General features: G+C 35.1%; 1 long non-coding RNA gene across 1 annotated transcript; it reads left to right on the forward strand.

Moving 5' to 3' along the window:
- The first annotated feature begins 1238 nt into the window (after nt 1-1238).
- LOC114160333 (uncharacterized) lies at nt 1239-3802 on the forward strand. The gene is made up of 3 exons (XR_003598744.1): nt 1239-1276; nt 2686-2791; nt 3662-3802. It is a non-coding gene; the product is annotated as an uncharacterized LOC114160333 (long non-coding RNA).
- Nucleotides 3803-12578: the final 8776 nt, after the last annotated feature.

Below are 12578 nucleotides of genomic sequence, written 5' to 3' on the forward strand. Positions count from 1 at the left end.
CTCCATGTAAGCAGGGGATGCATGTACAGCAAAGCCTATTATTAGCCTGCCAAAATATGCATGGCCTCTCCATGTTCTTCAAATATTATCCTATCGATATAAAACCCATACCAGTAATTCATAGAACATCTCTGATTATGTAGAAAAAGTTATTTCACTCTAAACTCTTTATTTATCCAAGTTAGCAGGGGATGCATTTTTTGGCAATATGGATGTCGAGCCTGCCAAAATATGCATGCCCTACCTATTTTCCTCAAATTTTATCCTATTGCTATGAAATTCATACCAGCAGTTCATACAACTACTCTGATTATGTAGAAAAAGTTATTTCACTCTAAACTCTTTATTTATCCAAGTTAGCAGGGGATGCATTTTTTGGCAATATGGATGTTGAGCCTGCCAAAATATGCATGCCCTATCTATTTTCCTCAAATATTATCCTACTGATATGAAACTTATACCAGCAATTCATAGAACAAGTGTGATTTTGTAGAAAAAGTTATTCCACTCTTAACTCTTTATTTCTCCATTTAACCAGGGGATGCATTTTACGGCAAGGCCTATCATTAGCCTGCCAAAATATGCATGCCCCCTCTATTTTCCTCAAATGTCATCCTATTGATATGACATTCATACCAGTAGCTAAGAGGATAAGTGTAATTATGTAGAAAAGGTAAAATCCCTCTTGACTCTTTATTTTTTCAAGCTAGGAGGGGGATGCATTTTTTGGCAATATCGAATTTGAGCCTGCCGATATTTGCATGCCATACCTATTTTCCCCAAATATCATCCTATTGATATAAAACTCATACCAGCAGTTAAGGGAACAAATGTGATTATGTAGAAAATGTTATTTCTTTATTATCGCTATTGCAAGGATACTGAAGGAAATAAATCTGACAATGCATCTTTGCTAAATGTAAAGCATACACAAACCATTTTTATTTTGGTTTAACATAAAAATTAAATCACTTTTTTTCATTAATTTCAACAAAAGAATATTCATAACAATAGGTTTCCTTAACTCACTTGGAGAGTCCCAAAAAGATGTGAAGAGGTGCTTGGAAGTAACAAGGTGAGAAAAACAAGAACAATTATTGTTTATTATAATAAAAAATGTCATAATTGGATAACTAGAATGTTAATTTAACATTTTATCCTCTCAACAAGGACATTTATGAGAAGCAAAGGGATGAAAGTGTCAATGTGGAAATGTGAAACAGTATAACATGCCATCCAGCAAGATGTGGTTTCATGTGGTGTGTTTGCGCTTAAAGTAAGTGCTGTTTAAATATATATATATATATATATATATATATATATATATATATATATATACCAGTATATATATACTGCTCAAAAATAAAGGGAACACTTAAACAACACAATATAACTCCAAGTAAATCAAACTTCTGTGAAATCAAACTGTCCACTTAGGAAGCAACACTGATTGACAATCAATTTCACCTGCTGTTGTGCAAATGGAACTTTGTACAGAACAAAGTATTCAATGAGAATATTTCTTTCATTCAGATCTAGGATGTGTTATTTGAGTGTTCCCTTTATTTCTTTGAGCAGTGTATATATATACATGGATGCACATGGTCCTCCAGAATGGTTCGGTAGTCCTTGGCAGTGACGCGCCCATCTAGCACAAGTATGGGGCCAAGGGAATGCCATGATATGGCAGCCCAAACCATCACTGATCCACCCCCATGCTTCACTCTGGGCATGCAACAGTCTGGGTGGTACGCTTCTTTGGGGCTTCTCCACACTGTAACTCTCCCGGATGTGGGGAAAACAGTAAAGGTGGACTCATCAGAGAACAATACATGTTTCATATTGTCCACAGCCCAAGATTTGCGCTTCTTGCACCATTGAAACCGACGTTTGGCATTGGCACGAGTGACCAAAGGTTTGGCTATAGCAGCCCGGCCGTGTATATTGACCCTGTGGTGCTCCCGACGGACAGTTTTGGTGGAAACAGGAGAGTTGAGGTGCACATTTAATTCTGCCGTGATTTGGGCAGCCGTGGTTTTATGTTTTTATATACAGTATATATATATATATATATATATATACAGTACAGACCAAAAGTTTGGACACAACTGTGTGTCCAAACTTTTGGTTTGTACTGTATAAACTTGACTATGATTACTTATATTTCTTATGTAATGTAGAACATTGTCTGTTTACAAATCAATTTATATAACCTTTATGTGTACTGTTCTGTCTCTTTCCACATACATGTATATCTATCTATGTCTGAAGATAGATAGAATTATATATCAATATATTGGTATACATGCTTGTTTACGTTTTTGATGTTGTGAAAAAAAGATTAATATGAAAGTGGTTTTCTAATAATCACATTGCCATTAATCTAATGCTATTTTGTAGGAGTAGAACTTTTAAGATGATGAACAGCTTTGGCTTAACAACTTAAACTGTGCATTTCTGCCTGAAATATAATGTAGTTTATGAATTATATTGCTTTATTACATGGTTGATTTATTTTAATGACAATGGAAAGAGTCTGAAATAAGTATAGCAAAAATGTTAAATTATTCATAAATGTCATGACCTCTATATGACAATCTAATACTTTGACAAATATTTTGTATTTGTAATGAGTCCGCTGTTACTCTTCTTTCTTTTTTGAAAAAAATATATTTGCCTTTACAGTTTGCAGAGTGCATACTGGAAAACAAGGACCTGAACTTTCCATCAGCAGCAGAAGCTGTTAATACCATGAGACTCAACATGTCTTCCACACTTCTCTCAGAATCAGGTATCTTTTGACATATTTTTTATTCAGTTCCTATGTGTGTGGGATACTATGTTGTGTGTAAAATCATGCACGCACAAAAAAATTGTGTTAGGTCAGCTATTTTATCTAATTAGAAATATTAAAATATTGAACTTTGCAGATGTGTGAAGTACAATCATGTTAGTGTTTATGTCAAATTCAATTAGTGAAGAACATTTCAATACACCTGGCCTTGATCTCTAATAAATAAATTACACATAACACAGCCCAATAACTGTTGAGGCAAAAAACATAATCAACAAACTTAAAATTGTTCTAGGATACAATTACACTTTTCTTGAGTAGCTTTAATGTAACTTAATAAGCAAAAGGACTTGCAGTTTGTGAAAGTACAAAACTGGAATGAGATGTATTATGTGAACCATTATATTCATTACTGTATTTTCATAAAATTAACATTTACAAAATGACAAATTTCACAAGATGTATACACATATATATGTAGACATATTAAAATTTTCTGAATGCCATTTTTATACTTTCAGTGGCTTAAGTTGGAGAAAATTATAAAAAGGTAAACACTAAGTGATGCTTTCTTTTACCATAAATCCCAGAAATACCTTAAATACATGTGTGTTTCAATTCATGAATAGACAGACACCATGTGCGCCTGCCTAATATGCCAATATGATGTACAGTTTCTATTACTTGTATTTGTTTATGAGACCAGACATTATCAAAAAGGGATGATTAGACGACTGAGATCTACACAGAGGATTATTGTTCCACTTTCAAAAGAACACTAACAAATGGAATTATTTAAAAGAAAAAAAAATACCATTAAGATTATTTTATAACATTGATTTAAAGATGCGGTTTGTTTTTCTGTAGAGTCAGTGGAGACTCTGCAGACACTGTGGCAGTGAGGACACAGAAGATCACATGTGGGTAAGACAACAATGTAATGCAGTGAAAAATCAATTCAAGCAAACCATATACCATCCTTAAAATAGTTGCAAAGTATGTAGATATCCATCCATCCATCCATCCATCCATTTTCTGTTCACCCTTGTCCCTAATGGGGTCGGGAGGGTTGCTGGTGCCCATCTCCAGCTACGTTCCGGGCGAGAGGCGGGGTACACCCCGGACAGGTCGCCAGTCTGTCGCAGGGCAACACAGAGACAAACAGGACAAACAACCATGCACACACACACTCACACCTAGGGAGAATTTAGAGAAACCAATTGACCTTACAGTCATGTTTTTGGACTGTGGGAGGAAGCCGGAGTACCCGGAGAGAACCCACGCATGCACAGGGAGAACATGCAAACTCCATGCAGAAAGACCCCGGCCGGGAATCGAACCCAGGACCTTCTTGCTGCAAGGCAACAGTGCTACCAACTGCGCCACTGTGCAGCCCCAAAGTATGTAGATATACAAAAATAAATCATAATAAAATAAATAAACACCCAAGGCAGGTAAGTGGGAAGTAGCTTAAGTTTTTTTTTTTTTTAAGTACAGTCGTAAAACATTAAACACAGATGCTTGTGGTCCTAGAATTTTTTTTACCTCCATACATGTCAGGAACATGCTGTCATCTCCTCAAATAAAGTTCTACCAATCATATATTGATAATTAAGAAGAAGCTTTATGTTGGCAAAACCCAATATCACCTTCAGTAAACAGATAAGGAACTAAAAAAAACATTCTTTATGTTGTTATTTGACCATTTTGTATTATTTATTTACAGATCACATGTGACAGATGCAACTGGTGGTACCATCAAGGCTGCATTAAGGTCCCACAAACCGACACAGACTACTGCTGTGCAATGTGTTTATAGATTTTATGTTTGTACCAATCTAATTTGTTAATGACTGCAGTTCAGTGGATTTTCAGTTTAAACATGTGACATAATTTTTGTTGACTTAATTGGTTTTCCAAAAATTTTTGTTATGAATATTCTTTTGTTGAAATTAATGAAAAAAAGTGATTTAATTTTTATGTTAAACCAAAATAAAAATGGTTTGTGTATGCTTTACATTTAGCAAAGATGCATTGTCAGATTTATTTCCTTCAGTATCCTTGCAATAGCGATAATAAAGAAATAACATTTTCTACATAATCACATTTGTTCCCTTAACTGCTGGTATGAGTTTTATATCAATAGGATGATATTTGGGGAAAATAGGTATGGCATGCAAATATCGGCAGGCTCAAATTCGATATTGCCAAAAAATGCATCCCCCTCCTAGCTTGAAAAAATAAAGAGTCAAGAGGGATTTTACCTTTTCTACATAATTACACTTATCCTCTTAGCTACTGGTATGAATGTCATATCAATAGGATGACATTTGAGGAAAATAGAGGGGGCATGCATATTTTGGCAGGCTAATGATAGGCCTTGCCGTAAAATGCATCCCCTGCTAACTTGGATAAATAAAGAGTTTAGAGTGAAATAACTTTTTCTACAAAATCACACTTGTTCTATGAACTGCTGATATAAGTTTTAAATCAATAAGATAAAATTTGAGGAAAATAGGTAGGGCATGCATATTTTGGCAGGCTCGACATCCATATTGCCAAAAAATGCATCCCCTGCTAACTTGGATAAATAAAGAGTTTAGAGTGAAATAGCTTTTTCTACATAAATAGAGTAGTTGTATGAACTTTTGGTATGAATTTCATAGCAATAGGATAAAATTTGAGGAAAATAGAGGGGGCATGCATATTTTGGCAGGCTCGACATCCATATTGCCAAAAAATGCATCCCCTGCTAAAATGGAGAAATACAGAGTTATGAGTGGAATAACTTTTTCTACATAATCACACTTGTTCTATGAACTGCTGGTATAAGTTTCATATCAGTAGGACAATATTTGAGAAAAATAGAGGGGGCATGCATATTTTGGCAGGCTAATAATAGGCTTTGCCAAAAAATGCATCCCCTGCTAAAATGGAGAAATACAGAGTTATGAGTGGAATAACTTTTTCTACAAAATCACACTTGTTCTATGAATTGCTGGTATAAGTTTCATATCAGTAGGACAATATTTGAGAAAAATAGATAGGGCATGCATATTTTGGCAGGCTCGACATCCATATTGCCAAAAAATGCATCCCCTGCTAAAATGGAGAAATACAGAGTTATGAGTGGAATAACTTTTTCTACATAATCACACTTGTTCTATGAATTGCTGGTATAAGTTTCATATCAGTAGGACAATATTTGAGAAAAATAGAGGGGGCATGCATATTTTGGCAGGCTAATAATAGGCTTTGCCAAAAAATGCATCCCCTGCTAAAATGGAGAAATACAGAGTTATGAGTGGAATAACATTTTCTTCAAAATCACACTTGTTCTATGAACTGCTGGTATAAGTTTCATATCAGTAGGACAATATTTGAGAAAAATAGAGGGGGCATGCATATTTTGGCAGGCTAATAATAGGCTTTGCCAAAAAATGCATCCCCTGCTAACTTGGATAAATAAAGAGTTTAGAGTGAAATAACTTTTTCTACATAATCAGAGTAGTTGTATGAACTACTGGTATGAATTTCATAGCAATAGGATAAAATTTGAGGAAAATAGGTAGGGCATGCATATTTTGGCAGGCTCGACATCCATATTGCCAAAAAATGCATCCCCTGCTAACTTGGATAAATAAAGAGTTTAGAGTGAAATAACTTTTTCTACATAATCAGAGTAGTTGTATGAACTTCTGGTATGAATTTCATAGCAATAGGATAAAATTTGAGGAAAATAGGTAGGGCATGCATATTTTTGGCAGGCTCGACATCCATATTGCCAAAAAATGCATCCCCTGCTAACTTGGATAAATAAAGAGTTTAGAGTGAAATAACTTTTTCTACATAATCAGAGTAGTTGTATGAACTGCTGGTATGAATTTCATAGCAATAGGATAAAATTTGAGGAAAATAGAGGGGGCATGCATATTTTGGCAGGCTAATGATAGGCCTTGCCGTAAAATGCATCCCCTGGTTAAATGGAGAAATAAAGAGTTAAGAGTGGAATAACTTTTCTACATAATCACACTTGTTCTATGAACTGCTGGTATAAGTTTCATATCAATAGGATAATATTTGAGGAAAATAGAGGGGGCATGCATATTGTGGCAGGCTAATAATAGGCTCTGCCAAAAAATGCATCCCCTGCTAAAATGGAGAAATACAGAGTTATGAGTGGAATAACTTTTTCTACAAAATCACACTTGTTCTATGAACTGCTGGTATAAGTTTCATATCAATATTATAATGTTTGAGGAAAATAGAGGGGGCATGCATATTTTGGCAGGCTAATAATAGGCTTTGCCGTAAAATGCATCCCCTGCTAAAATGGAGAAATACAGAGTTAAGAGGGATTTTACCTTTTCTACGTAATGACACTTGTTCTATGAACTGCTGGTATAAGTTTCATATCAATATTATAATGTTTGAGGAAAATAGAGGGGGCATGCATATTTTGGCAGGCTAATAATAGGCTTTGCCAAAAAATGCATCCCCTGCTAAAATGGAGAAATACAGAGTTATGAGTGGAATAACTTTTTCTACAAAATCACACTTGTTCTATGAACTGCTGGTATAAGTTTCATATCAGTAGGACAATATTTGAGAAAAATAGAGGGGGCATGCATATTTTGGCAGGCTAATAATAGGCTTTGCCAAAAAATGCATCCCCTGCTAACTTGGATAAATAAAGAGTTTAGAGTGAAATAACTTTTTCTACATAATCAGAGTAGTTGTATGAACTACTGGTATGAATTTCATAGCAATAGGATAAAATTTGAGGAAAATAGGTAGGGCATGCATATTTTGGCAGGCTCGACATCCATATTGCCAAAAAATGCATCCCCTGCTAACTTGGATAAATAAAGAGTTTAGAGTGAAATAACTTTTTCTACATAATCAAAGTAGTTGTATGAACTACTGGTATGAATTTCATAGCAATAGGATAAAATTTGAGGAAAATAGGTAGGGCATGCATATTTTTGGCAGGCTCGACATCCATATTGCCAAAAAATGCATCCCCTGCTAACTTGAATAAATAAAGAGTTTAGAGTGAAATAACTTTTTCTACATAATCAGAGTAGTTGTATGAACTGCTGGTATGAATTTCATAGCAATAGGATAAAATTTGAGGAAAATAGAGGGGGCATGCATATTTTGGCAGGCTAATGATAGGCCTTGCCGTAAAATGCATCCCCTGGTTAAATGGAGAAATAAAGAGTTAAGAGTGGAATAACTTTTCTACATAATCACACTTGTTCTATGAACTGCTGGTATAAGTTTCATATCAATAGGATAATATTTGAGGAAAATAGAGGGGGCATGCATATTGTGGCAGGCTAATAATAGGCTCTGCCAAAAAATGCATCCCCTGCTAAAATGGAGAAATACAGAGTTATGAGTGGAATAACTTTTTCTACATAATCACACTTGTTCTATGAACTGCTGGTATAAGTTTCATATCAATATTATAATGTTTGAGGAAAATAGAGGGGGCATGCATATTTTGGCAGGCTAATAATAGGCTTTGCCGTAAAATGCATCCCCTGCTAAAATGGAGAAATACAGAGTTAAGAGGGATTTTACCTTTTCTACGTAATGACACTTGTTCTATGAACTGCTGGTATAAGTTTCATATCAATATTATAATGTTTGAGGAAAATAGAGGGGGCATGCATATTTTGGCAGGCTAATAATAGGCTTTGCCAAAAAATGCATCCCCTGCTAAAATGGAGAAATACAGAGTTATGAGTGGAATAACTTTTTCTACAAAATCACACTTGTTCTATGAACTGCTGGTATAAGTTTCATATCAGTAGGACAATATTTGAGAAAAATAGAGGGGGCATGCATATTTTGGCAGGCTAATAATAGGCTTTGCCAAAAAATGCATCCCCTGCTAACTTGGATAAATAAAGAGTTTAGAGTGAAATAACTTTTTCTACATAATCAGAGTAGTTGTATGAACTACTGGTATGAATTTCATAGCAATAGGATAAAATTTGAGGAAAATAGGTAGGGCATGCATATTTTGGCAGGCTCGACATCCATATTGCCAAAAAATGCATCCCCTGCTAACTTGGATAAATAAAGAGTTTAGAGTGAAATAACTTTTTCTACATAATCAAAGTAGTTGTATGAACTACTGGTATGAATTTCATAGCAATAGGATAAAATTTGAGGAAAATAGGTAGGGCATGCATATTTTTGGCAGGCTCGACATCCATATTGCCAAAAAATGCATCCCCTGCTAACTTGGATAAATAAAGAGTTTAGAGTGAAATAACTTTTTCTACATAATCAGAGTAGTTGTATGATCTGCTGGTATGAATTTCATAGCAATAGGATAATATTTGAGGAAAATAGAGGGGGCATGCATATTTTTGGCAGGCTAATGATAGGCCTTGCCGTAAAATGCATCCCCTGGTTAAATGGAGAAATAAAGAGTTAAGAGTGGAATAACTTTTCTACATAATCACACTTGTTCTATGAACTGCTGGTATAAGTTTCATATCAATAGGATAATATTTGAGGAAAATAGAGGGGGCATGCATATTGTGGCAGGCTAATAATAGGCTCTGCCAAAAAATGCATCCCCTGCTAAAATGGAGAAATACAGAGTTATGAGTGGAATAACTTTTTCTACAAAATCACACTTGTTCTATGAATTGCTGGTATAAGTTTCATATCAGTAGGACAATATTTGAGAAAAATAGATAGGGCATGCATATTTTGGCAGGCTCGACATCCATATTGCCAAAAAATGCATCCCCTGCTAAAATGGAGAAATACAGAGTTATGAGTGGAATAACTTTTTCTACATAATCACACTTGTTCTATGAATTGCTGGTATAAGTTTCATATCAGTAGGACAATATTTGAGAAAAATAGAGGGGGCATGCATATTTTGGCAGGCTAATAATAGGCTTTGCCAAAAAATGCATCCCCTGCTAAAATGGAGAAATACAGAGTTATGAGTGGAATAACATTTTCTTCAAAATCACACTTGTTCTATGAACTGCTGGTATAAGTTTCATATCAGTAGGACAATATTTGAGAAAAATAGAGGGGGCATGCATATTTTGGCAGGCTAATAATAGGCTTTGCCAAAAAATGCATCCCCTGCTAACTTGGATAAATAAAGAGTTTAGAGTGAAATAACTTTTTCTACATAATCAGAGTAGTTGTATGAACTACTGGTATGAATTTCATAGCAATAGGATAAAATTTGAGGAAAATAGGTAGGGCATGCATATTTTGGCAGGCTCGACATCCATATTGCCAAAAAATGCATCCCCTGCTAACTTGGATAAATAAAGAGTTTAGAGTGAAATAACTTTTTCTACATAATCAGAGTAGTTGTATGAACTTCTGGTATGAATTTCATAGCAATAGGATAAAATTTGAGGAAAATAGGTAGGGCATGCATATTTTTGGCAGGCTCGACATCCATATTGCCAAAAAATGCATCCCCTGCTAACTTGGATAAATAAAGAGTTTAGAGTGAAATAACTTTTTCTACATAATCAGAGTAGTTGTATGAACTGCTGGTATGAATTTCATAGCAATAGGATAATATTTGAGGAAAATAGAGGGGGCATGCATATTTTGGCAGGCTAATGATAGGCCTTGCCGTAAAATGCATCCCCTGGTTAAATGGAGAAATAAAGAGTTAAGAGTGGAATAACTTTTCTACATAATCACACTTGTTCTATGAACTGCTGGTATAAGTTTCATATCAATAGGATAATATTTGAGGAAAATAGAGGGGGCATGCATATTGTGGCAGGCTAATAATAGGCTCTGCCAAAAAATGCATCCCCTGCTAAAATGGAGAAATACAGAGTTATGAGTGGAATAACTTTTTCTACAAAATCACACTTGTTCTATGAACTGCTGGTATAAGTTTCATATCAATATTATAATGTTTGAGGAAAATAGAGGGGGCATGCATATTTTGGCAGGCTAATAATAGGCTTTGCCGTAAAATGCATCCCCTGCTAAAATGGAGAAATACAGAGTTAAGAGGGATTTTACCTTTTCTACGTAATGACACTTGTTCTATGAACTGCTGGTATAAGTTTCATATCAATATTATAATGTTTGAGGAAAATAGAGGGGGCATGCATATTTTGGCAGGCTAATAATAGGCTTTGCCAAAAAATGCATCCCCTGCTAAAATGGAGAAATACAGAGTTATGAGTGGAATAACTTTTTCTACAAAATCACACTTGTTCTATGAACTGCTGGTATAAGTTTCATATCAGTAGGACAATATTTGAGAAAAATAGAGGGGGCATGCATATTTTGGCAGGCTAATAATAGGCTTTGCCAAAAAATGCATCCCCTGCTAACTTGGATAAATAAAGAGTTTAGAGTGAAATAACTTTTTCTACATAATCAGAGTAGTTGTATGAACTACTGGTATGAATTTCATAGCAATAGGATAAAATTTGAGGAAAATAGGTAGGGCATGCATATTTTGGCAGGCTCGACATCCATATTGCCAAAAAATGCATCCCCTGCTAACTTGGATAAATAAAGAGTTTAGAGTGAAATAACTTTTTCTACATAATCAAAGTAGTTGTATGAACTACTGGTATGAATTTCATAGCAATAGGATAAAATTTGAGGAAAATAGGTAGGGCATGCATATTTTTGGCAGGCTCGACATCCATATTGCCAAAAAATGCATCCCCTGCTAACTTGGATAAATAAAGAGTTTAGAGTGAAATAACTTTTTCTACATAATCAGAGTAGTTGTATGAACTGCTGGTATGAATTTCATAGCAATAGGATAATATTTGAGGAAAATAGAGGGGGCATGCATATTTTGGCAGGCTAATGATAGGCCTTGCCGTAAAATGCATCCCCTGGTTAAATGGAGAAATAAAGAGTTAAGAGTGGAATAACTTTTCTACATAATCACACTTGTTCTATGAACTGCTGGTATAAGTTTCATATCAATAGGATAATATTTGAGGAAAATAGAGGGGGCATGCATATTGTGGCAGGCTAATAATAGGCTCTGCCAAAAAATGCATCCCCTGCTAAAATGGAGAAATACAGAGTTATGAGTGGAATAACTTTTTCTACAAAATCACACTTGTTCTATGAACTGCTGGTATAAGTTTCATATCAATATTATAATGTTTGAGGAAAATAGAGGGGGCATGCATATTTTGGCAGGCTAATAATAGGCTTTGCCGTAAAATGCATCCCCTGCTAAAATGGAGAAATACAGAGTTAAGAGGGATTTTACCTTTTCTACGTAATGACACTTGTTCTCTGAGCTACTTCTGTAAAGTTTCATATCAACAGGACAATAGACAGGGGATACAAATATTGGCAGGCTCAGAAATTAAAATCATCCCCCCTACATTAATAGACTAGACAGTAAAGGGTGATATAAAATATTCTACACAACGGGCTTCTGTTTTGTAATGCTTTAAGCCATTGTGTCAAAAGAAAAATCGGGGAATTTCAAGCCATCTGCGGAGACCATTTTCATCAGACGCGGACTGAAAAACGTTCGACTCAGATGTTTCAATAAAGCTATAAAAACCGTATTTATTTCAATTAATCTGCGAAATAAAACCCACCGTTTTATGTCTTACATGATTAAGAAACGTGATAATGTTACGAATATCTTCAAAAATGTCCTCTTCGGTCATATTTCAGTCCGTTTTCTCATCAATATACGAGAGTTTAGAGCGATGCGCGCTCCCGCGACAGGGGATGCAATTCTCGGCAGGCATGCATTTCTGGGCATAACACCGGC

The sequence above is a fragment of the Xiphophorus couchianus genome, chromosome 16 (assembly GCF_001444195.1).
Source record: "Xiphophorus couchianus chromosome 16, X_couchianus-1.0, whole genome shotgun sequence".
NCBI classification, from domain to species: domain Eukaryota; kingdom Metazoa; phylum Chordata; class Actinopteri; order Cyprinodontiformes; family Poeciliidae; genus Xiphophorus; species Xiphophorus couchianus.